The following is a 27,793-nucleotide window of genomic DNA, read 5'->3' as shown; positions in this document are numbered from 1 at the left end:
GTATGAACTTCATTCCATGAATTACCGTGAAAAATAGCTGCAGTATCATCTGCAAAGGATATCACAGTTGAGTTTAGAAGTCTTAAATTTAAAAAGTCATTTACATAGAGTATGAAAAGGATGGGAGAAAGTGCAGTACCTTGAGGAAGACCATAAGAAGTTAAGTTAGTTAGACTACACTAGATTGATCATTTATGGTTAGGGACTGGGTTCTATTACTCAGATAGCTTTTCAACAATTTAAGCGAGACTCCTCTGAAACCATAGGACTCTAGTTTATTGAACAAAGTATTATGAGGTATTATTGTATCAAAAGTTTTGTGTATATCCAGGAAGACCGCAATAGTTTTCTTATTGGAGTTTTATTGAGATGAAAATTGATTATTGGATCACAATAATATAAGTGTTACTTAAAGTCAGTGTTATACTGACATAATGGTCAAGTTGCAATCTCCTATGTACATGACCCTTCCATTTTGTTCTCAACGGGAGCTTATAGTAATGGCAAATGGTGCACGGTTTTGCAATATCATCTGAATTAAGTTCCTATAGAATATTATTTAACCTTCGATAACGTTTTATGGCATTAAATGACTCACTTTTGAGTCATCTCGTAATTGAAGAACAAGATAGAATTTACAAATTTACCAAGTATTAAATGAAGATGATTATGTAAGGTGTACAGGAGTTCAGAGTTATAAAACAAAATAATAGGAGACCATTAATGAAAATGGTAGACGCACTGTAACAAATGTGCATTGAAGGGTAAAATACAGAAGTCTAGATACACAAAAACCGGATAAATTCATTCATTAAAATTGATGCTATCATTTAAAATAATAAATTTATTTCAAGAACACTTAAATTAAAAATACATGAGATGCAATGTAAAAGTTACCTCATTTCAAAAATTTATAATATGTGGTATCCCAAGCAACGGATTTCTAAGTAACGGGTTCGACTTAGTATTTCAAGACAATTTTGCAAAAGAAACAGTATAATTTTTCGACACATGAAAAAACTAGCATGTATTCTAGTATGATAGGAATTTTTATGTCATGTACATAGGTTTCAGAAGGGGTTTTCTCAAATACGTACATTACTAGGAGGAATGAATCAATTCCATTTGATTTGGAAAATTTTACTAATAATGCTCTACTGCAGTAGATCTTGTTAGGTCAAAATCCTTATTCTTTGCATTGAACAAGCTCCTATAAATGGGCTAATATGGCAGACCAGCCATATTTGTGAATGAATGACTTCTCAATGAAGAAAAAAAATCTTACATAATTATTGAATAAATTATACAAGAGAAAAGAATCCACCATAAAGAGATTAACACAGATGCAAACACATCCAACACATCTTCATTTATAGATAGAATCATTTTTACTGGAGTAAGGGGTGGTGACACGATAAAAACCTAAAAACCACAAAATGGCAACAATGAGCAGCCACCTAAGCTGTCAGGTGGTGCTGACTCTGACGCAATCAAATGACAGCAAGGTTACATTGGAGACTTTCCTTATCACTGGTTGGTGGATGACTTATCGCTTGTTGCGTTACGTGTAGGCTGCACAGTATAGCGCGGCACAGTGCACGGTGCAGAATGTGTGTCAAGACTGCTTGCTCCTCTTCATCGAAATTCACCTACACTCCAACACAACATTGCTGTCACCTACCCTATGCAGTGGATGTCATCCTTGGTTTACGACAATCGTTCGCACTTATCGCAAATTGCTCGATTCCATCTCTTGCTCGGACGTTACTGTGCACCATTTTACAGTAATGTTCCTCACAATGGCCAGGAAACCGACTATCTTTGATACATCTTCATCCCAAGTAGCTCATACCGAAGTTATTCTCTTTCTAGTTTTGCACAATATAGAACTGAACTATCTGATATCAAGATGTTGATAAAATATCGATATTGTATAAATATCGATAATGTCTAGTTGAGTTGAAACAATTTATAACGTGAACAACGCTCTTCCTTGAAAATTACAATACTGTATTATGTCTGTTACAATTGTCTGTTATGTATTAGACAAACTAATTTATTAAGAACAACTTCAATCTAGTGTATGATCAAGACCACATTACTCGTATATCCAAAATCAATACAGACTGTTCCTATTGAAGAAACAATATTGTCTCAAATGTTCAATATACAATATAATATAAGGCTAAGCAGTTGATCTAAATTTATATACGCTTCAATTTCCAATTTTTTGAAACACAATTTCTATTCCACTTTATCGATTTCTAAAAATTTGAAGAGATATTATTGAAAACCATTTTGATTTTGAACAATTAATGTACCGTACAAATTAATAACCTCGAACCAACTAGATTTTCCAACAATTAATGACAAAAACTAATACAGTTGACCAAAAAAATGAGGTGAAATTCAAACTATTAACGGAAAATCTATAATAACATTGGGCTACAGTTTCTAGCACAGTAGACCAAAACTATAATAGAATCAAATGGGGCAACAAGTTTACCATTAAAAGGCTATTATAACAATTCAAGTGTAATAACTACAAAACAATATAATGAATTGACTGAATATTTTTGCAATTGAGATTCAATAATATGCCGGTTTACAAATAAGTAGCGGTAGACCGCAGTAAAAAAGCCTAGTTGTTACGAAATCGCAAGAGCACAATATCATACATGGTGGCAATTAAGTCGAGAATAATAATATATTGTAATTAAAGATAGTGGTGCAGTAGCATTGAATTGTGTTGCCTGACTGTGAGCAGCACGCAGAGGACCTGCCGAGTGAGAAAAACAGAGAGATTCAAATTAAGATAACCGAGGGAGTGAGAGAGAGGAGTGTGAGTGAGCGTTGAAATGAGAGAGGAGTTGCATAATCAGGAACTGGATACCCATCCGGGCCAAGGTGCATCACGATTTCTATGCCATCGCCATGCAAGTGGTTAGCAAGGAAAGACGGCTAACATCTTATCTGTGTTTCAACAAGATGCATTTCCAATTTCCATAGGAAGCACAACAAAATGCTATCTCTAGAACTTTACTTGCATTAGAGATTAGAAACAATAAATTTGACGATACTATACTTCAATTGAAAACCCCATGATTACTCATGAGGAACAATAATTATGTATCATGAATAAATTTATTAATATTTTTAAATTAATAAAATCGAATCAACAACTGAGACAGATCACCAAAAATACTTTAAAATAACATAGATCACTATTAGGCTAATGTTCAATTATTTTTATGTTTATATAATATTAGGCTAATATTTATAAAATTATTTTTTAATATTTGATATTTATTTGTACGTCATATATTTATCATGATTTGTAATTGTATTGATGAATAAATATGAGTTAACTATTAAATTATATATTACTCGTCAAATGCTTAATTTGGAACATCCAGAGAAGGTGAGTCGTGAAAGGATCATAAAAATGGAAAAGACGCGAGAACAAGCCTCTCAGATTACAACCAACTTCCAACTACTAATTACTAGTGACAAGTGTTGAAACGGTCATTCAGGATTCTCGACGAAAGTTTTCACAACTATTTGGTAGAGTTACCTCGTGCATCGATGTGAGTGTAGACGTACGTAGACTGTACATGCGTGAATGTCACCAACGAGAGTCGAACAAACACGATTATTTGAAAATGGCCGGGGGCGGGGGTGTTTGAGGCAAATGCATGTAACTGGAACAGTGAGCAGGGGACATACTAACAGCATATAGCTACTATTAGTGCTGTACTAGTAGGAGAGGCGAATAGCAAGGTAATTATGCAGCGTGGAGCACTGAAGCGGCGGCCACCATTAGCCAAATTGGTCGTTTCAATAATTGCTAGTACCTCAGCAGAGGCCATCTTCAATGGCTGTGCTACGCTACAAAGCACAACTACCATCCACATACTTGCACCCTGCAGACAGTATGGTGTCTGACAATCTCAGACCAGACTACTGTGCTAATTAAATCAATGCAGATTGCTTATCAATGAAATGTTGTACGGATTATGTTGAAGTGTACTAACTAAACTATTTGGAGAAAAATAAAGTTTGGAAATAACTTTAAAAAAAAACTTACTACCGTACATAGTCCAGTCAAATGGTCGTTTTTCAGGAAACAGCCCCGAAAGAATTTTTCTTGACGGTTCTATATGTTTTTTGGGGCGCTGAATTCGAATCTGAAATTTGCTATCACGCCAGAGGGCCGCTTCACCCCAAAAACCCCCCCAAAACCCCTAAAATTTACATAAGAGATTTATTTCAAGTATGATGAAGGTTAGGTACGGTACTGTATGTAGCCTACTGAAATCTGTATATCAGGAACGAAAGTTTGTTGAACCCAATTGAAGAGCTATATTATTCAGCTTTTTGAACAAACATTTAAAATAATATGTTCGAATCCCAAGACTTCGACTTTTTTTTCTTGATTTTTTCCCTTGAAACGTATTATTATTTTTTGAAGGAAGTTGTTTTCATTACGATTGAACTGGAATTTCATCAAATAATTATTAAATGTATAATTTTGCAATAAAGTTAATTGATTAATTATTATTAGTTAACATTTCCAAAAATCTTTAGTATTGTCTCATGGATTGTAATCTATCCATGTCTATCGTGGATCATTGTAATTTATCTATGTCTGTTTGTTTGTATGAATTTTTATATTCATCCTAAAATGGAAGATGGAATTCTGTGTAATTCATTGTACATCACATATTTCCTGGACCATCTATTGACAATCAGCAACTATGAAAACATTAAATTCATCTTTGAAACACTGATTTAACCTATATATATTTTTTTTAAATTCAAAACTTTACTGATAGATATTTCTACCAAATGATTGAGAAGAATATGTTTTCGGAATAATAAATGCTGCATGACTAAGCACATAGGAAGTCCGTATTGAGATGTGAATGAAATATTTTATTGACAGATAAATTTCATGAATCACCAAATAAAGTGAAGTGTGACATGAGATACATTGACTTTTTGGCGGTACAAAGTTCGCCGGGTAAGCTAGTTATTTATAATTATAAAAATATTTTTTAACCATACAAAAAATGATGAAGAAGATGGCAAATGAATAAGAAGTGTAAAAAATAATAATGAATTACAAACAGTTACAAGAAGAAGAATCCCAATATAATCAATGTCTTTTACAGATTAGGAAGGCTGAAAAAGCCATTCTAAAATAAAAATCTAATAAGTCTACTGTAAAATTATTATTTTTCAAAGTCATCATTATCTTAGATTGCTAGTTAGAATAGAACCTACAGTAACTATATTACCCAATAATATAGTTAATGTATTAGAACCCTCTCTTTTGCTTCATACTTTTCTTTACTTGAATGATAATTATTTTAGTTAAATACAGTATAAAAGAAATAATTATTATACTGAAAATATTCTTCATTTGCATAATAAATAATTACTGTGGATAATTTCTATAATATAATCAGTCAAAAATAGTTTATAGCAAAAAGAGAGTTTGTATTAATTATTAAACATTCAGTAAATGAAATATTATTGAACCAAAGACATTAACATAATATTTATAATTTGTAGTGGAGAATAATTTGAGTGCAGATAAAAGAAGAGAGTTGTTGGTATGTAGGTAGGATAGGAAGTAGGGTGATCCTTACTTCAACCATTTATTAGACATTAGAAATCCTGTAGACTCATTAATGACTAGAGACTGATATCATTTTTTCAGCTGACATATTGACTTGTTTTGTAAGCTCATTATGATGTTGGAGTGGCACTCAGTGTGATGATTATGTGAAGCCGTTTCGCACAATAATTGGGACTAGTGATTTGTAAGTTTGGCAACCACGCGTGCTGGTAGCCAAGTTGTTTGGGTGAATTTGAATGCAATAATTGATGGGATATTTGGGAGGAATGTGAGCGCTTGTACTAGAAATTGAACACAATGGTCTTTTGTGATGCGATGGCCGAAAACTGGTCTAATGTAGTGCAATTATTAATTGGTGAGAGTCTGACAGTACAGTGGCAGGCGCTGTATGAGCAATGGACGGATGTACAGTCGATTTATTCGGCACACTGGAAATGCCAGAGTAGAAAAAAGTCGAGCAATAAAATTTGGCCTCTGTCGAATTGAGCTGGCGATTTCGCAACCAGAGACTCCTGCTCCACGTCAAATCACAACAAAGAGCGACCGTGACGTGACGCCTTCAAGGTAGCCGACAAGACCCTACCAGTGAGGATAGAATGGTAATAGGGCTGCCTTGCTCATAGCTGAATGCAGAGTGGGAGCGTGCTTGACCCCCCAACTCTCTGGTTGGATACCTCGCCTAAGCTTATATTGCAAGCGTTTACGCGAATTCTCTATATATCTAGTTCTAATGGGAATGTTGAAACATAAATTTATCTCGATGGCTTTCTCATATTATTACCTAAAATTAAAGTCATATGCCATTTCATCGTAGCTGCCACTGTTGGCATGTTAACCGTGTACAAAACGAAATACTATAATATTAACGATTGCACATGCTTCCATTTTAATCTATGAAAAACTATTCAAGCGTTCAACTAAAAAATGTCATCGATAGAATTTGTAATGCATGAAAAGATCTTTCCATTGATACATAATAATAAGTACTTGGTGGTCATAGAACAACAACATACCTATCCTTTGAATAAAATCATCATTACTTGAAACTATACTATCAATGGTACAATGGATTTGATGAGTTCAAATATTCATTACAGACACTTTATCCTATATTATTCATGATTTATATTATATGTACTGCATATATATGTTTTTTCTACACTATTTAATACCAGCTTGATTTTGAATTTGTTTGATTTTCAGCTACTCATTTCATAGAAAAAGTAATTGATAGAACTGCCTTTGTCAAACAATGATTTTTTCCCTAGAAAGTCGAAACAGGAATAATTGTAGAATGTGCGAGACAATTTTCAAAATAGCCTTTTCAAATGTCATGCATCAAAGCAATATGAAGAAGTACTATACCAATAAACTTCTAATACGTTTTTTAAATATCAGTTTGTTTGAAGAATCATCTCATCTCTCAATAGAAGGAGAGGATAATCATAAAAATTTGCTCATTGAGTTCATATAGAAAAAATATTTTTAATGAGGATTAAGAAATATATACGTGACAAAAATCAACAAATCCAAGAACAGAAAATCAGGCAGAAAACGATAAAATCTTATTCATTTTAAAGGACAATAAAAATATTTCCGGACTATTTATTCAACTATAAATGCAGAATCTATATACCTATAGAGCTATAATGTAATAACATTCATATGTAAATAAAGCCTGTAAGAAAAATCATCACATGATATTTCAGGATCTGAATAGAACTAGAATATCAAAGGTAACCAAGCTTATATTATATTTTCATATTTCTATAATATAATTGCAATATTGGTCAAGTGTAGTTTTAGAGCAGAGTCACAGACTATTAATTTCGTTTGAACGCATAATCTGTTGTTCTGTGATCATTCAAGTACGTATGATTACATATCAATTTGAAGGTCTTCCTGTGTTCTAGAAGTTTTATTAGTAACATTTTGTTGTTTAAATATTGCATAATAGCCTATTAAAGAGAATAGAAATGTATGCAAACATTGAATATCGAACTATTTTAGCTTGCACACTGATAACTACCAAACAGTTGCAGCTAAAATTAAAAGGTATTATAGGGGAAGACATGGAAAAGGAATGGAATTGTAGGGGATTATGTAAGGAAGACATGGAAATTAATTTTGTTGCGATATTCTTATTAGAACTAAAGATATGGACGATTTCCGTAACGCTTGCCATATATAAAGCCTTGAGACGGCTATGGCGAGGTACCCAACCAGAGAGTTGGGGGACGAGCACGCTCCACTCTACGGGAAGGCAGCTCTATTACATTCTATACTCTCTGGACCCTACGCCTACACCGTCAATGTAGGGCATCACAACCACAAGGGGCCCTAACATCCCAACTCATTAAAATTCATGCGGCCATTTTTCACTATCGGTATACTCCTTTCCTCGCAATGAATAAATATCTGCTGAACTGAGAATATGAAATAGATCATTTTTCAATAATTACCGATATCTGAATAATCAACTTAATGCTTCAATAGTTTACAGTGGAACTTGTAATTAATCACAAGAATACAATTCATAAATATGATGTTTCTAAAATGTATTTAGAGTTACTTATTTTTATTTATAAAATAACACCATAGTACCATTTTTTAAAGTTTTTAATATGAAATAACAGATTAAAAACACAAATTAAAACGAAACAACTAGTTTCGATGATGTTTCACATTTCATCTTCAGGTTTTAAAAGTAAATTCTAAATAGACGTTTTACTAATAGTTTTGTTATTTTAAATACATTTAAAATAATAGTAATAAAACTATTAGTAAAACGTTTATTTGAAATTTTTATTCAAAACCTGAAGATGATGTGAAACATCGAAACTAGTTGTTTTGTTTTAATTTGTGTTTTTAATCTTTTATTTTATATTAAAAACTTAAATAGTACTATGATGTTATTTTATAAATATAGTGTTATACAAATTATAAAAAAGATGGATTGAGTTGTAAGAATGTGAAGCCCTAATGCCTAATTTATAAGTATTTTTTACATATACTATATACTCATAATCATGCTACTCAAACACTTATAAACAGTAGTAACACTTTATAGACAAGCTTGCTTTAAAGCCGGGTCCAGACGATCAAGTTTACCATCAGTCTTTTGTTCAAGCAAAAGACTGATCGTTTGGTTCAAGCAAAAGACTGATGTAAAATTGCGTCCACACGCATCCGTCTTATGTCGTCCGTTTTCCTATTTTTGTGCTCACAAGTTCAGTTCTTGATATGTTTATTTATTTATTCAATCATTCAGAATTATACAACTTACAGAAAAGTACCACAGGCTAACTTACGCCCAAAATGGTTCCAATTCTAATTTTTACAACAGTCCAAAGTAGCTAGAGGTTATGTGTCACTTCAATATGAATTGTGATTTGTAATATGGTTCATTGAGTCTGAATTGTATACGGTTGACATATATCCGGTAGATGAGTAATAATTATATCGTATTTTTTTGCTGATTCAACTGGATAATGCTATATTTAACAACATAATGACAAAAATATTACTGTTCATCGCTAAATGTCTTTATTTACATGTCATATCTCGAGACACAGTGATTGTAAATAAATTGAAAATTTGTAGATAGTATTCTTATCAACAATATAGTACATCTTAATAGTAAATCATAATATCAACATTAAATTCTGAGAGTATCATGAGAATCAAGAAAGAAAAAAGGGTTAAATGGCATTATATACAATCGATAAAAAACTTGCTTATTTTCAAGTACTCGCGAGGCATTTTATTAATTTGATGGCGCTGAATCCGAATCTGTAATCACAATAATTTCTCTATCTTTATTTTTACGCGATTTAGGTTTTGGTGGATAGGCAAAAGACGATGGAAAAAGATTCCCGGCAGATACATTTCAAGTTCGACGACTTAAGCTTGAAGACCGACCGATCCGTTTTACCGTCCAGACGCAATGACTTACATGATCCGACTTTTGCTTGAGCGTCTGGACCGGGCTTAAGAAAGTGATTCTATTTATGAATTTTTACCGTATGCATAATGTGATGCCTCTGCAATTCAATCATTGCTTACAAGTGATGGCATCTTTTATTTTGACGAATTCCATGATTTCAGTATGAACAGCACCAATCAGAGAAAGTTTCCGGATGGGAAAATGACTTAGTAAATGAAATTTGTGAATTTATTCTATTTATTTATTTTTCGAATTCGTATTTTCAGTACAAAGGTGGAATAAATAGATCCAGTTCCTCTGAATTGTTTTACTTTTCAGAATTTAGTAACCAGTTCTAAATATTTCGTGAAGTTTTCGGTTCAAAATTTTCCAGTTCTATTCAAAATCAAGAATTTTTGGATGAAATTTTTTCTAATTCTGTGAGATTCGGTTATTTATGATAACTATTCAGAAGTGTAGATACTAAGAAGTGTAGATTGTTATTTCAATAAGTGATAGTAGCTTGACCTAAATTTTGATTTGACTGTAGTATAAATTTGAGAAGGGACAGTTTTGGGCATAAGCCTGGTGTGCCTTTCTCACATAAGTGTAATTGTACATGACTGAATAAATAAATGCATAAAAATAAATCACTTGAATTTTTACAATACTCCTTTTCCACACAATTTGGAAAAATATCATCGAACATGAATGAGATTGAGGGTTGGTATCGGGTGGTTGATTGATTGTTGTCTGGATAATAACGAGAAACTACTTTAATGTAGCCTATCATTCATTGCTGTTTAATCTTTTTTCTGTTCCTTTACAAACAGAATTTCTCATTTTCTATTATCTTTATTTTTTTCTTGATAATAATTTCATTTTCATTTTATTACTTTCCTTGTCCTATTACCATCGGTAAGGAAAGTATTGCTTTCCGAAAAAAATTAAGATACCTCAATTATTACAATAATAGCACTGATGTTATTGTGTAATTCTAGTAAATTATGTTGGATACTTGATTATGATGGGTAAATTGATCATTATAGCACGAATACTGTGCCAAGAAACAAAACCATGTACAGATCAAAAATGTAAGAATAAGAAAGTAGCGTGCAGAATGAAATTTTCCCAGGCGAACAAGTGATACTTGTGGGTTATGGGACTTCTGAATGCAGTCTAAAACTAAGGAGTTAATATTTGGGATATATACTTGATAAACAAGTAGCACATTGCTTGTCATAAAAGCAATATGGATCTATGTCATGCACAGCGCGAAATTTCAAAATCGCCTCGGGCTAATAGAAAATGCGATGACAATTCCAATTTCCTCCACTCAAACTAATTAGTACGGCTGCACGACGTCGAAAGAAAATAATAGAAAACAAATAATTGCTTTTCCGGAAAATTCATTTCCATCCAACACAATTTTCCCCATCCTCCACCGCATTAGCAGAGAACTAACTTCGATTTTAGCATCCAATCACTAAGCAAATAGGGCACTGAGTTCGGTACGCCCTGCCCTACGTTTAAGCTTTCATTAATAATAGTGGTGCTGCTGCTGAAGAGAGCGAGACCCAGCTAACCAACAACTATATTACTGCGGCAGGCCCACAAATAAGAAAAGGCGAACAAAAAGCAAAAAGAAGAAAAGGAGAAGGAGGCGGAAGAACGAAGAAAGTGAGGTGAAAAGAGGAAAATATAATGTAGAGGAGGCGTAGTAAAGAGAAAAGGAAGAGGAGTAGTAGGAGGAAGAGGTTGTGAAGGGGAGAAGGAAGAAAAAAAGGAGAAAAAGAAGAAAATGAGAAAGAAAGATAGAATAAATGAAACGAAGCACAGAAAAGAAGTAAAAGAGTAAAAGCCTATACTGACGTAGAACAAGGGGAAAATGTGAAATAATGAAGACATCAGTGTGTAAGCAGCAGAGCAGTCAAACAGCCAACTCCAGTGCCGAGCAATATTGCTTTACTACTTTGAGGGGGGGGGTGTAAAGGGAGTTGAAAGGGGGTTCAGGGGGGCACGCTCCTTTTAATATGTAAAGCTTGGCAGGCACCCGCACCCGCACAGCCTCTCCTAATGAAATTTGAACGCGGTACGCGTCTCAATTAAATTTCAATTAGAGACAACTTTCTACCGCTCAACGTTCAAAAACAAACACTGTTCAATAACCAAAGGCCAATCCAAGAAATCCTTCAGAACACAATCATAATACAGTAATCTTTTAATATTACAAAGTCTGAAAACTGGAATGTTACATACAATTATGTAGTCCAATAATAAACACATTTCTAGAGAATAAATTATAAATAATGTAACATATTTTTGTAAAATGAATACTATAATAAAAATGTTTGCACTGTAATCTATATAAATTTATAATTTATAAAAATTTTGCACTCTAATAGAGAGAACTGTGAGTCACGCTTTTAAAACTTGATAAATAAAGACCAGGTTAATGTACACTTGATTGAAATGTTCAAATTTGAATATTATTTCACCCAACAAGACAATAATCTAAGACAATAAAATCAAGTACTTGCCAGTTGTTACAAGAAACCAACCAGACCCAGGGCTAAGACAGGTGAAAATGCACACATGTGGGGATGTTGGATCTTTATCCTGTGCTTGCGGAGTAATTGGCAGAGTGGATGAATATACATATCTGGTGGTCATTTTTGACCATCAACTGAGTTGGGCACCACATATGCAGTGTGTCAAGCAAAGGCTTCGACAGATACTGTATGGTCTATCTCAGTTGAGACAAGTACTCGATACAAGATTAAGTAAAAGAGTATATCAAGCTTATGCACAGTCAGTGTTAAGGTAGGCGCACACAGATCGTCATCGGACGGACGGCACGCATCGGACGGATCAGACGATTTGATTTAATGCATTGTTTTCAATTGGAGTGCGCATACCTATAAGATGCGGATGGGTATGCGCATTCCAATTGAAAACAAAACATCAAATATAATCTTCCGATGCGTGCCGTCCGTCCGATGACGATCTGTGTGCGTCTACCTTTACAGCATGGTATCATTGTCTGGGGAGGGGTATCATCTGCTTGCCTGGAGCCTCTTGCAGTTACCCAGCGCACCATTATAAAACAAAATTCTTAAAAAGAACCCAGATATCCCACGTCGCTGTTGTTCTCGGACTTCCCTGTGCTCAATTCAGGCAACTGTATATTAAAACACTTTTCACATATATCAGGAAACACAAAATAGAACTACTCAGCAATATTTGACATAACTATCAAACTCGACACAGAAATAACCATGTAAATTAAACACCTCAATTATATCACGGAATAGAACTTAGATCTCCTCACTATCTAGCAGAAATCGTCTATAGAGATTTGCCCAATGATATCAGGGAGGCTGAGAGCTGCAGCGATGTGGTGTATAAAAGGAAGCTGTTGATGGTTGATTGGCATAGGTTGAGCTGGAACCGAGGGCTTACTACATTCCTATGCTTCTTGAATCTCTACAATTTAATAAATAAATCGTCACGGTCTTGAGCCCTCTAGCTCTTTTTTAGCTCTTTCTTGCCATTTGAGTACTTTGTCTTGATATTATGCACTCTTCACAAATGGTGACAAAAACAGTGGTAGGGAAGTGCAATAGTCTGTAGATTCATACTAGCATGTTGAGTTAACTTAGTATTATAAATGTGTATATTACGTGGTAGGTCCAGAAAGTAAGTTCCGTTTGGTAATAAAATTAAATTGTGTAAAGATACAGAAAAGTTATTTATTGCACAAAATTCTACAATTCTTAAACTACTTTTCCACATAACTACCGAAATTTTGCAGACATTTGTCATAGCGTGGCACAAGTTTTTGTATGCCTTCTTCATGGAAATTTGCCGCCTGTGTCTTCAACCAGTTGGGAACAGTTTCTTCCAGCTTGTCGAAATTTCAGTTTTCCGGTAACAATTTCATGCATTTGTGATCGTGAAATTTGGGGAAATTTGGCGAGAGCACTAATTGTAAACCTTTGGTTTTCATGGATCTTGTCATCAATCGCGTGAACCAGTTCTTCTGTAACCAAAGATGGACGCCCACTTCGTTCTTCAACAAGCACATCACTACGTCCGTCATTGAACTGACGGACCCATCTTCTCACCATTGAATCACTCATCGCACTTTGTCCATAAACATCGCAAATTTGCCGATAAATTTCACTTGGGTTCACTTTCCTTGCATTCAGAAAACGAATCACAGACCTGATTTCACAAGCGGCGGGATTTTCAATCAACACTGTCATTGTAAACAAGCACAACTAAACGTACGTGGCTGACAGCGATCTCCAAATGGCGCACGTTTCTTCTCCTTGATACAGAGCGTCTACCGCAGATGTGCGGAACTGCGATCGCAGCGCTGTAGCAGATATAAATTGAAACGGAACTTACTTTCTGGACTATTATGCTCAACTATTTCACACTTTATTTACTTTTTGTTATTATATTAGCTTGCTCACAGGAACTCTCCCACATTCACAGACGTATAGTCTTCTTGGGGGATTCCACTATTCAATGTTGTTACAATTTTAAAACAAAATAGTAGAGTAATTTATCTTTGTTATTTTGTTGTAACTTAACTATATTGTACAAATTTGTAATTTCATGTGGAAATAAATTGAAATGAAATTGAATATTAGTTTTACATTTCAGATGAGAACTAGCCAAACAGGGGCCAGAAAACTGGAAGATGCAGGATGCATTGAGAGCTAAGTATTAAAAATACTACTGAAGTGAAATTCACTTATAACTGTTGAATGGGAAGCACAAATGTTATTTAAATGTAATGCAGTCTATATTCGGAATGAATGTTACTATATAGCATTAGTAGCGATTAGCAAGTCTAATACACCATGTACAAGGCCAAGACGTAAGCAGCATAACTCTTGACGAAGCTATGAAACATATTTGGAGCAAATTGGTTAATAAGGGAAGGAAAAATCATGGAAAGATAAGAAAGAGAATAAGGAAAAAACAAAACATATTAAAAGAACCGTTCGCTCTGGCAATGATGTTGCCTGCTGCGATTATCTGCCCAACATCCATCAAAATCACCAAATGTTTCCCTTCAGCAAGTGTTATCACATTTCTCAATCGATTCTACTATTTCTCGATAACGGCATAATAAATCAATGTTTGAAAGATAGACAAAAGTCTATGGAGGGTCCAACGTTTTTCAACTCTGTTTGAGGAACTAAAGTAGAACAGCAACTGATTGCCCTTCATTTGAATGCATTACTATTCACATTCACCAAGACACACTACATCCATCAATATTATAATAGGAAAGGCTCAAGTAAGTAATATACACAATTAAGTTGTATTGAAAAATGATGTGATATAGATACCGGTACTTGAAAATTACAAGCATTCTGACAGTAGTTCCTACTTCGCTTTAGTGGGCTGTGGGATATGTCTCTAGGGACTCATCTTGTCCCTTCTGACAACGGTTTATAAGCTACAAAGACAATTATATGAATCTATTTGATTGAGTTTATTTATAGAGAAGGGAATGTTTTCTACTGTAAGATGAGGAATTCAAGATCATATATTATGGAATGATATATACCTGCTTTTTGTATTTTGTATTTATATATTAGAAATTTGTATTTTGATTTTATTGTTTTTGTATTTTTTTGTGTGTTTGTCTTGAATTGAATTCAAATCCCAGGAATATATTATGAAAGTAGGATAAAAACTCTCAATGACTCAAGTGAACTCAACTAAACTAGATTTCGAAAGAAAATTCACAAAATACGATTACTTATTTATAAAAATCTGGTGTGGCGCACTCACACAACTTTCCTTGCCGTTATGAAAATTGTTCACTTGACGCTAGTGTTCTCGCGCATCTCAAGTCTACTATTTCAAGATCTGAGTCAGCAGGTGACAGGACAATAACGATGGAGACACATGAGGTTTGATATCTCTTCGTAGTGAATGATTTAAAAGAATCAACAGTTGCCAACAGTTTGCAATTGAATAATCACATTTTCTCGAATTCCGAGCTTATTTCCAATTTTAGGTGAAAATGTTACATTATTGTAGAGATTTTCATGTTCAATCTTTTCCACTTGGAATTTATGCTTCAATTTTATCTGAAGCCTGATAATTGGGAATCTAAAATCGAACTTTGCATAGATGGGGCGGAGCTCCTGAAATTTTTACAGATATGGGACTTGTGGCAGTTGATAGAGCTTATCAATGACTATATTAGATATAAGTTTGATTAAAATCGTTGGAGCCGTTTTTGAGAAAATCGCGAAAAACCCTGTTTTTGACAACATTTTTGCCACTTTAGCCGCCATCTTGTATTGCATTTGATCGAAATTGTTCGTGTCGGATCCTTATAGTGTAAGGACCTTAAGTTCCGAATTTCAAGTTATTCCGTTGATTGGGAGATGAGATATCGTGTACTACACAGACGCACATACACTCATCACATTCAGACACACACACACACACACACACACACACACACACACACATACAGACCAATACCCAAAAACCACTTTTTTGGACTACGGGGACCTTGAAACGTATAGAAATTTGGAAATTGGGGTACCTTAATTTTTTTCGGAAAGCAATACTTTCCTTACCTATGGTAATAGGGCAAGGAAAGTAAAATCTATTTTTATTTGAATTCATCACATTGATGTTATTCTATTTTCGAATCTAAAGGTGCGTACAAATATACGCGCCGCGAACATGAGCAATTCACTTTTAATCAGCTGATTATATCTGTATTTTTACAGAAACGGTAACATACAGATATAAAAAGCTTGGCATCAGCTGATTAAAAGTGAATTGCTCATGTTCGCGGCGCGTAAATCTGTACGCACTTTTAGATATGTATTGACAAAACACATTAACATTTTGAGATTTATAAAGTCAAACTCAAAATTTACTCAACTTCTCTCATTATCATCTAAACACAATTTCAAATAAGAGACAAAACCCAGCACTGAGTAGTGAGTGAGCTTAGTGGATGAATGAGCGTTGGCTGATGAAACAGCTGGTCGGTCAATAAGCGCCCTGATGGGGAGATGGCCATGGCAGAGTGGCATGCAATCAAGGCGGAGGCAGCAGCCAGAGAGCAAGGGCCACAGAAATGATGAGCCGGAAGAAATGAAGCTGACTGAGAGGACAGCAACAGCCAAGGATAGTCTAAAGCTATACACTATTCTTGAGCAACAGCAGAGATGTTTTCCAGCCGGCTGCAGAAAGCTCTTCCTTATTGGCAAAATTATTATTAGTGAACCAATTGGTGAGTGCACGCGTGCGAGTGCATGTGTGCCAGTGTGCAAGTTGTAAGATGGTTGAAATGTCGCCGAAAAGGGTGCCAGACCTCTTTCATTGATCCGATTTTATTTTGCTTTCCCTCTCGCCAGCAAATAGCTAACTGTATTTCCTGGAAGAAACACAGTTCTTTCTTCAATATTGTTCCATTAGTTCAACATGTGAATCGAGCAACTAATGTCTCCTAGTTTCTGTATTTTATTAGAGAATGTACGGTATAATATTGGAAAAATATTTTTAAAATAAAAAAGAGGAATTAAAAAACTGATTATTTAAAAGTAATATTATTTTCAACTGAAATATGCTTTCAGTTTTATTTTTGTATTTCAAATATATTTCTAAAATCAGAAAAGAGAGGAATTAAAGCACTGTGTTTATTTTTCTCTATTTTATTGAAATATTATATAAATATATTAAAAGCAATATTAATAAAATATTATCATAATGTAAAGATTAGTTAATCATAACGTAATGAATAGTTTCTTCTTTTCTGACTATTGTATTGTTTGCTCTATCCAATGAATAAATAGCGATCAAAAACTGTTCAATTATGAATGTATTCATCGTAAGTCTTCAGTGGTAAGAAAAGTAAATAGAAAGTGTTTGGATACAATATTTAAAAAGTAAGGAACATTGTTTTTTACAAGCGCTAAATATTAAATTAAAAAGTGAGTATTGAAATAACATTGATTTTCTCAACAAAATAATTTCAAATTGAAGAAATAAATACAAAATAATTTTTACTTTCCTTGCCCTATTACCATAGGTAAGGAAAGTATTGCTTTACGAAAAAAATTAAGGTACCCCAATTTGTAAATTTCCATACGTTTCAAGTTCCCCTGAGTCCAAAAAAGTGGCTTTTGGGTATTGGTCTGTATGTGTGTATGTGTGTGTGTGTGTGTGTGTGTGGTGTGTGTGTGTGTGTGGTGTGTGTGTGTGTTGTGTGTGTGTGTGTGGTGTGTGTGTGTGTGTGTGTGTGTGTGTGTGTGCGTGCGCGCGCGCGTCTGTGTACAAGATATCTCATCTCCCAATCAACGGAATGACTTGAAATTTGGAACTTAAGGTCCTTACAATATAAGGATCCGACACGAAAAATTTCGATCAAATTCAATTAAAGATGGCGGCTAAAATGGCGAAAAAATGTTGTCAAAAACAGGGTTTTTCGCGATTTTCTCGAAAACGGCTCCAACGATTTTGATCAAATTCATACCTAAATTAGTCATTGATAAGCTCTATCAACTGCCATACATCTCATATCTGTAAAAATTTCAGAAGCTCCGCCCCATCTATGCAAAGTTTGATTTTGGATTCCCTATTATCATGCTTCAGATACAATTTAAACAAAAAATTCCAAGTGGAAAAGATTTTGCATGAAAATCTCTGCAATAAATGTTCAGTAACATTTTCACCTAAAATTGAAAATAAGCTCGAAATTCGAGAAAATGTGATTATTTCAATTGCAAACTGTTGACAACTGTTGACAACTGTTGATTCTATTAAATCATTCACTATGAAGAGATAGCAGACCTCGTGTGTTTCCAGCGTTATTGTCCTGTCACCAGCTGGCTCAGATCTTTGAATTGTAGTAGACATGAGATTCACGGGAACACTAGCGTCAGGTGATCAATTTTCATAACGACAAGGAAAGTTGTGTGAGTGCGCCACACCAGATTTTTTCTTTATTAATTTCTATCAAAATAATGTGGTTTCATTTCGTTATGGAACAGATTGGTATGGTGCACTCACACAACTTCCCTTGTCGTTATGAAAATTGATCACCTGACGCTAGTGTTCACGCGCATCTCAAGTCTACTATTCAAAGATCTGAGCCAGCTGGTGACAGGACAATAACGCTGGAGACACACGAAGTCTGCTATCTCTTCATAGTGAATGATTTAATAGAATCAACAGTTGCCAACAGTTTGCAAATGGATAATCACATTTTCTCGAATTTCGAGCTTATTTTCAATTTTAGGTGAAAATGTTACTAAACATTAATTGTAAAGATTTTCATGCTCAATCTTTTCCACTTGAATTTTTCTGTTTAAATTGTATCTGAAGCCTGATTATTGAGAATCTGAAATCAAACTTTGCATAGATGGGGTGGAGCTCCTGAAATTTTTACAGGTATGAGACTTGTGTCAGTTGATAGAGCATATCAATGACTATTTTATGTATAAATTTAATCAAAATTGTTGGATCCGTTTTCGAGAAAATCGCGAAAAACCCTGTTTTTGACAACATTTTCGCCATTTTAGCCGCTATCTTGAATCGCATTTGATCGAAATTGTTCGTGTCGGATCCTTATAGGGGAAGGACCTTAAGTTCAAATTTCAAGTCATTCCGTTTATTGGGAGATGAGATATTGTGTACACAGACGCAGTTTGCAAATGGATAATAACATTTTCTCGAATTTCGAACTTATTTTCAATTTTAGATGAAAATGTTACTGAACATTAATTGTAGAGATTTTCATGCTCTATCTTTTGCACTTGATTTTTTTTTGTTTAAATTGTATGATTGCCTGATAATTGGGAATCTAAAATAGATGGGGCGGAGCTCCTGAGTTTTTTACAGATATGGGACTAGTGGCAGTTGATCAATGACTATTTTAGGTATAAATTTGATCAAAATCGTTGGAGCCGTTTTCGAGAAAATCGCGAAAACCCCTGTTCTTGACAACATTTTCGCCATTTTAGCCGCCATCTTGAATTGCATTTGATTGACATTGTTCGTGTCGGATCCTTATATTGTAAGGACCTTAAGTTCCAAATTTCAAGTCATTCCGTTCATTATTGGGAGATGAGATATCGTGTACATAGACACACATTCAGTCATATACCCAAAAACCACTTTTTTGGACTAAAGGGACCTTGAAACGTATAGAAATTTAGAAATTGGGGTACCTTTTTTTCGGAAAGTAAAACGTAAATTTTCTGTTTAGAAAAAATAATCAGCAGGTGAAAAATAGTACTTTGCATATAAATACGGCACATGCATTAGGGTTCAAGTAGATTAACAAAAAACCATGCATCGACCGGGAATCGAACCCGGGCCGCCCGCGTGGCAGGCGAGCATTCTACCACTGAACCATCGATGCTTACGAAGAGGAGCAAAATCTTCTTCCTACAAGAAGCCTTTCACTTCGTAGTTATATACTGTTCAGAACTATTATCACTCCCTACTGCACTATCACTGTATAGCTTCAAGCTATAGCTTGGAGCTCTAAGCTGTTGTTACACTATACAAGACCATCCAAGAGTGAAAGTAATCTTCAAAGTCATCTTCGTCAACAGCATCGATGGTTCAGTGGTAGAATGCTCGCCTGCCACGCGGGCGGCCCGGGTTCGATTCCCGGTCGATGCATTGTTTTTATTACATAAACAAAATGTATATTAAACGAACAGTAATGAGAGTTGTTATTATCACTCACTGATAAAGCAAATATACACATTTTATCAAAATAATTTGTTAACCATTCTACAGAAGAGGTTTCAATACCTCACATAGTGACAATGGAGTTTTTAGAACAAAGCCGATAACAAAAAAATTGAGAGCCAAATCGAATTTTCCACTTTATATAAAACATGAATAGTCTTTTTCCTTTAGGACTACTTTTGAATATAGATAAAAATATAAATCTGAGTACCCTTTTTAAACTATTTACTCAGGTGATAGATCAAATTGGTACCTCTTACGATGTATTTTGAAGCTACTAGAGGCTTGAGCGCTGTGGTTATAGTTCTGCAGAAGGCAAGTTGATAAAAGTGTATTTAGCGGTAGAAAACACTTATGTTGGAATTGTTTATCTATACTATAATAGAGGAAAGAACTGGCTTTTACACGTAGGGGATAAGAAATTCACGAATGACGCATCATCACGTATTGGACTGATTTAATTTGAAATTTTGCATAAAGATTCTTAATTCACCGAGGATAGTTATAGGCCTATTTTCAATTCTTCAAGATCTGAGTGGGTCCAGTTTGTCAAGTTTTTGATCATACCTTTGCGGAGCACGGGTTACCTGCTAGTCTATTATATTTGTTACCCAATGCTAGTGAGTAGTTGTTGTTGTTTATTGTTTTTGAAGGGACGGATTCAAGGATCCAAAGGTTCAAAGAACCCCACTCGTCAAACGAAGCTTATTGTGTTCCCTGGTCTTTTTGTAGGTCCTTCCGCTGAGAGAGGGGACGCCAAACTGCCTCTAGGGCGCCCGGCCACCCTCGACTCAGCCTCTTGACCTACATTTTGTGCCTGGAGTTTCACCCATCTCTGGTCTCTTGGGTTTTCTTTTTACCCTCCCGAAACTCTGCAGGGTAAAAAGCCTCACTTCTCCCAAGAAGTGAATGGCCGCCCTTATCTGAGAAGTGGTGGGTTTTGGTCTCTCCACCCACAAAATCGTGACCTACGTGAGTTTCACTCCTGGCTTCTTTATAGGTCCTTCCGCTGAGGAAGGGGTCACTAAATTGCCTCTAGGTCACCTGGCCACCCTCGACTTAGCCTCTTGACCTACATTTGCCTGAAGTTTCACTCATCTCTGGTCTCTTGAGTTTTTCTTTTTGCCCCTCCAAACTGCCCTGATGGGGCCTTCTGGAGTTGCCTTGAGGTCCATTTTAGTCGCCTCTTACTACAAGCATGGATACTGCGGGTGAATTCTGGTTTTCAACACATTCTTCAGTAAGATAATCAACTCAAAGCTCCCCCAACCCACAGGGGGCTAGACAGTAGTTAGTAGCGATAGCATTATAGTCCGTATATAAAATAAGTTGAGACTTGCAGAAAATATCGGTGTTGCCAAGTTGTGCGAAATTTCAATATTTTCATGCAAGCCTACATGACTGATGTATTCAATTCGACAGCACAGTCGATACAAAGTTGTCAATTCGAATAAATTATTCCAGTCATATGGGCTTGAATGAAAAGATAACAATTTAGCACAATTTGACAGCACGGATATTTTCTCCAAGTCTCAACTTATTTTATACAAACTATAGTTAGTAGAGCAATTGTACTCAGTTACATAAAACTGCATCATCCTTACTCTGAATATTGTGATGAGTTTTTTCAAAATATATGATTCAATTTCATTCCATCTTGCAACAGAGCTTTCATCTCTAAACTTTCCTGAGCAGAACTAGCTCTATCAAATTGAAGATACAAGCGAGCTTGCATGACATATCAGTGAATGTATTATTTGACGGTAACGTCTTGAAACATGAATACCTGTCACATATTTACGACAAACAACGTCAATTACAATGTCAATAAAAGCCACCACTCTAGGCGTTGGAGGATCGCATTATGAAACTTGGTTAAGTCACGTGTGATGAATAAATGAACAGTCAAGAAGTATATTATGTGGGTGAGTGATAGAGGAGAGTGGACAGGGAAGAGGAGATGGATTGAATAAGAAGGGCCACGAAGCGACAGAAGGACCCTCATACCAGCCCTCAACATTATTTCATTGTAGACACAAATCCAAGTACTGTCAAGTACCCGACACGTTTGTCAAGCTGTTAAAACCAATTAGTTGTCAGTTTGAATTATTCACCAAAGTTACCTCTACAATGTAGCCTATATTGTACCTAATAACAGTAGTAACTAGTTGTAGTATTGCAATGTTATCGATTTTTATTATTTTCAAGAAAATAATAAAGAAATACTGTATCTTGCAAAGAATATAACAGGTAGTTGACGTTCCCCATTCTCCATATACTGGGTAAACCGATTTCTGACTTTTTTCATGACTCCTGCTAGCATTGCAGGCGTTATGTTAGGAATTTCTTCCCTGATATTGGTCTTCAAATCTTGTAGGGTCCTTCGACGGTTCACATAAACAAGGGATTTCAAAGACCCCCCATAGAAAAAAAGTCACAAGGGTTCAAATCGGGAGATCGGGCTGGCCACTCCAAATCACTCTTAATTGAGATGAAGCGTCCTGGAAAGTTTTCCCTCAATTGAAGTCACGTTCAGAAAGTTCCTGCACAATTGCCATCTTGTGTGGATGGAAATGAAGATCATCATGAAGAATTCGTCTCACAGAACGATCGGAAAGTCCAAGAGCAGACGATTGTTTGCGCGCAGAACGCTGTGGTGATCGCAACATTGAAACTCTCACTGCCTCAATGTTCTTAGGTGACCTAATGGGCCGAGGGACTCCAGTTCTTCGTCTTGTCGTACTTGCAGTTTGTCTGAACGTAGTGACCGACGTAACAATTGATTTCCGGGATAGTAGCCAAAGAGGCTAAATTCAAACGATCTCAAAATTCGCGCTGGGTTGTGATCTCAGAACATCTGCTCGAAAAATAAGTCTCAACGGCAAATGGACGCTTCTCATTGTTCCAATGCATGATGGCGACTGAACATGTCGGGAAAAAACTTTATGGTCTGAACTCTCTAAAGAGACCAAATTTGCTCTACTACATCAGCTGACTGATTGGCGTTTACTTAAAAAAAATGAAATTTTTCTGCCGCACCCGGTAGAATAGAAACTCAGAAAGTTCTATGAACTTTATGAATGGAAGACTTCAGTCTTGGTTTGAAAATAAGTTAATCAGTTTATAACAATTTCTGCAAAATTGATGGATATGGACAGTTATAATGAAATTAAAGACAAAAATTGTCTTGAAAAATACAGAAACCTAAAATTATTATTGGTTTTTTTGCAAAATATTTCTTATTGAAATCCTAGGTGGCCAAAATTACAATGGTACAAAAATAGTGAAGAAAATGCAGACGTGTACTGACTGAGAGCAGCAAAAAGATAAATGAAATGCTTTCAAAAGTCGTTCAAAAATCACATTTATCGGTCTGTGCACCTAATATAGTCTTCAATCATTGCTTTTCTTTTACATTCGGCGAAGCAAAATAGGAATCACCATTAGCGCCAAAGTTGAGTTCTACCAAAAATTCCTGCCAGTGTAATTGTGACTTCTAGTGCACATTAATGAAGAGAAAAGTAGTAGCACATGACATAACCAGAGGGGCCGATTCCATAAGGAATGGGTGGGCTGGAGTCCCCCAAAATTTTGATTAATTATTTATTATTGTGAACAGAAAATAACATTTTGATAACTGTAAAATATTCTTAATTTATTAAATTTATCTTCAATATTATAATCAATGTCAATGTTGAAAGTAAAAACAATGAAATACATGGATATAGATAAAGAAGGCGAAGGCTCACATGAATCTAACATTCGATTCCAAGCAAATTGTCAAATTTGAAAGGCAATAAGTTGAGAACATACTATTCTCAATGTTTTTCAACAGGCCTATGCTTCATTACAGGATTAATATTAGATTATGGGTGTACTGTTTAGTGTTTACACTAACTTTCAATGTTGTTGTCAACTTGAGAAGTTGAAGAAATACTTCAAATGAAAATCTCCTTCAACAAATTTTATGAGCTCAATAACAAGCAAGTTTTCATTTTATTTTAGTCAAGAATTAATTATTGCTACTCAGCATACAAACAAATTGTATTGTATTTTGAGATTATCTTCCCTGGTTTACCAATAGGGCCTACTGTGATAAGTGAAAAAGCCAGATTCTATAAAAAAGAATCTAAACCAACAAAAACATATTACAGAACAAAATTAAAAAAATTTCCGGAGTTGAACCCCGGACCCCCTTTTTTGGGTGTATTCCATTGAACCCCCACCCCCCTTCCCAGACCAATGAGCCCACCCAAATGTTTTGGTAAGTCGGCGCCCATGGACATAGCTCAATTTAGAATGAGGAACCATATCAATTGAGATGTTGCTCACAGGATAAGTAAATAAGTGAAAAGGTGATAGCAAAATCATTCAAACTCTATTGAGTACTGTATTTGAGTTCTGAAAAAATCAAGAATACCAATCATAAGCCTACAAAAAGCTTAGAAAATAATCTAGAGAGGATGCTAGTTGATAATTTGTCAGGACTTTTTCACAAACAGGAAGTTTTAATGTGATAGCCAAAGTGGGGGGAGAACAACTAGCTAGACCGAGAGTAGGCACAATTCTATGAAGCATGACGACAAACTAATGATACTGAGTCATTGTTCAAGCCATGCCAGCATAACACTTGAATAAGTAAAATCACAATAAAACTTACGCAAAGTAGGACTGAAAATAGGTAATTAACTTCACGAGTGAAATTTAAAGTGACGGAAAAAATGCATCTTCCTCATCAAAATGAGTTCCTTTCAGATTAATTCTCACACTCACTTATAAAAGAATAATACAGTAATTGTATTTATGATGGTTTAAAATGGTAATATTGATTTCATAGGACTTGTCTTAACACTCCCTCCTCGCCTCTTTCAAGATCAAAGTGAAAGTTTTGTCATATACCATAATATTCAATTGGAGACAAATTTAAGTTAGATTAGGAAATCCATTGACTTGCATACAGTAGCACATAACATCAGTGAATATATTAAAAACTGCTGTATTTTATGTATTACAAGTCAACTGAGAAAATACATTATTAATACAACTGAAATTCTATACGTAGGTGCAACCAGTTCTAATAAGGTTAAAGCCAAAATGTCACCAAAAGTACAATTATTGTCCATAATCAACTGTGATACAATCACCAACACCTTGGATGAAGATATGGTACAGGTTGATAATAATTTGTAACTATCAAACACCTACACTGTGGAGTGTGTGGATCTTGTTAAGAATAAGTGGATTTAGCTACAATCAATGAACGATTTTATACTTAAGGACTAGTGTCAGTTGACATTTCATTGAATTTGTCAAATTCTATTCATTGATGTCTTCTGAATAAAAACACTGGTAAAGTATCAAAATTACAGTTGATTGCTCGAATGAAAAGTGGAATTGACAATATTCGAGTGCTCTCATTAACTATATGGAGTTTCACAATAACAAGCAATCTTTCTTCCACTAGATTAAAAACCTTGTGGGAAATTTTGAAGAAATAACAAAGTCACTACAAATGAGTCTTTTGAAGAAATAACAAAATAGTTACATACGAGTGATTCACATCAAAAACCAGAGAGTATAGAATGTAATACTTGTAATTTTGAATGTAATACTGCAATGCAATGTAATTACATTCTATACTCTCTGTCAACAACATATCAATCTTTCAAACTTTCAATATTCCTTAAAAGTAGCAGAGGTACGTTTCCAAACTTACAAAGTACGTTGAAAAGCTCTGAAAATTTTACCTGCAAAAAAAACATAAGTCAATTATTAGCATACAATGAGAGAGGTAGAAGAATAGAAGTTGAGATATCAAAATCAAGCAATATTTGGATTTGTACTTCCATTATAATTCAATTTTCTCCACAACATGTATCACTAGACAATTTATTTTGTTACTGTGCCATAGTTTTGCCGTGAGCGTGAGTTCACGAAATGTTATGAGCAATGCATAGCTTTGAGTGCACGAAAATATGAAGTTCAGTACTGTATATTGGACAGCCTGAGGATATAACCTCGATAACACTACTTGTTTCTCCTCTTTGTTAACATATCAGACGACGTTCACATACATGAATGATGTCTGCATACTGTATGTGATATGACATCCTGCAATACCTCCAACCTCCAACATAATAAATATGATATCGATATGTAATGTATTATTTGACAAGACCTTACAAGATGGTTGTTCTTTCTTTCAAGTAGAAATTACACAATATTTTAAACCCTTATTAGTTAGGTTCATGTATGTTAGTTACTAAAATATGTCCAAAAATTATGTGAATTCATACTGATTCTAAAAAATTAATTTTATTTTAATACTAGTTTTTCGTAATCACGTATTTTTTGTTACTAACCACCTCATACAAGTAAAGAGCCTATTGAGATGCCATCGAGAAAATAGCTTCACAAAAGAGAAAAACTACATGACAAAATTTTGATTCCAAGTACCATGTAAATCCAACAAAAATGAAACCTTTTAAAGCGACGCTACCTCTAAATCCAACAAAAATGAAACCTTTTAAAGCGACGCTAATGGTACTCATCTCAAACAAGTGGACTACTAGAAAAGAGGAGACGCCACGAAATGAATAATAATCAATCAATGTTTAAAGCTGACCGGATGGCGGGAAGAGAGCCACCAGACGACGTGACATCTCATCCCCTTTCGGTGCTTAAAATCAAACTTGTGTAAGCAAACAACCGACCACTATCGTTATCTGTTTTTGAGGGCCGGTTCCACGCTACAAGGAGGACTTGACTCCATCGCCCTTCACTAATTTCTTCTCTTCCTCCCCATCCCAGAGTAGAACTGAGCCAAGCACGTGGTTGATTATAGGACAAATCGAGTCCACTCACCCCGATCCTTTCTTTATCATTTCGGCAATTCCGTTTTACGCTCTCTTTCTTACGCACACTCGTAAATAGTGGACGCCAATGTTGTTGTGCGGCATCATTTTCCGGAATCATCACGCTTATTATCACACTTCGTAACATAAACAAACGGCCAGTGAGATCCTTCTGTTACGTCAAGATAACGAGTACCGTAATTTGGCCACTCCACCCCCACAACCCACAACCGAGACACGTGTACGTCAAAACTTCCGGTCGAGTGCCGAGTGAAGCCCATACATACAACATCTTCCACTTCAATCACCACTAAGACAAATCACAACAACTAATTTATAAACCGAAACCGCTTAAAATAAAGACAAGCATCATAAAATTGGATAGAATAAATTAATCCACACAATCCAATTGAAATAATTGATCAGAATGCTTTCTTTCAATCAAAAACGTTCTGGGTCCCGTTCCTTTTTGTTATATAGTAAATTCAATATTGGAAATAAGGAAAAAGTAATAAAGGATCAGATTACATCCATCAAATTATCTATAAAACGACCGTATAAGGATCCTGTGCTTCCTAGAAGTGGGAGCATATGTATTGCATAGTACAATGA

General features: G+C 35.0%; 1 protein-coding gene and 2 non-coding genes across 5 annotated transcripts in view; 1 reads left to right on the top strand and 2 right to left on the bottom strand.

Annotated features, from left to right (window-relative positions):
- LOC111059730 (nuclear receptor coactivator 2) overlaps positions 1 to 27,793 on the bottom strand; it is a 354,078-nt gene that overhangs the window by 311,557 nt on the left and 14,728 nt on the right. The gene's annotated exons all lie outside the window — the stretch shown is intronic.
- Trnag-gcc lies at positions 19,919 to 19,989 on the bottom strand. Its single transcript has one exon. It is a non-coding gene; the product is annotated as a tRNA-Gly (tRNA).
- Trnag-gcc lies at positions 20,185 to 20,255 on the top strand. The gene has a single exon. It is a non-coding gene; the product is annotated as a tRNA-Gly (tRNA).

Source organism: Nilaparvata lugens, chromosome 3 (assembly GCF_014356525.2).
Source record: "Nilaparvata lugens isolate BPH chromosome 3, ASM1435652v1, whole genome shotgun sequence".
Lineage (NCBI taxonomy): Eukaryota > Metazoa > Arthropoda > Insecta > Hemiptera > Delphacidae > Nilaparvata > Nilaparvata lugens.
The sequence above is the reverse complement of the archived record's forward strand: the minus strand, read 5'-3'. Positions and strand labels throughout refer to the sequence as shown.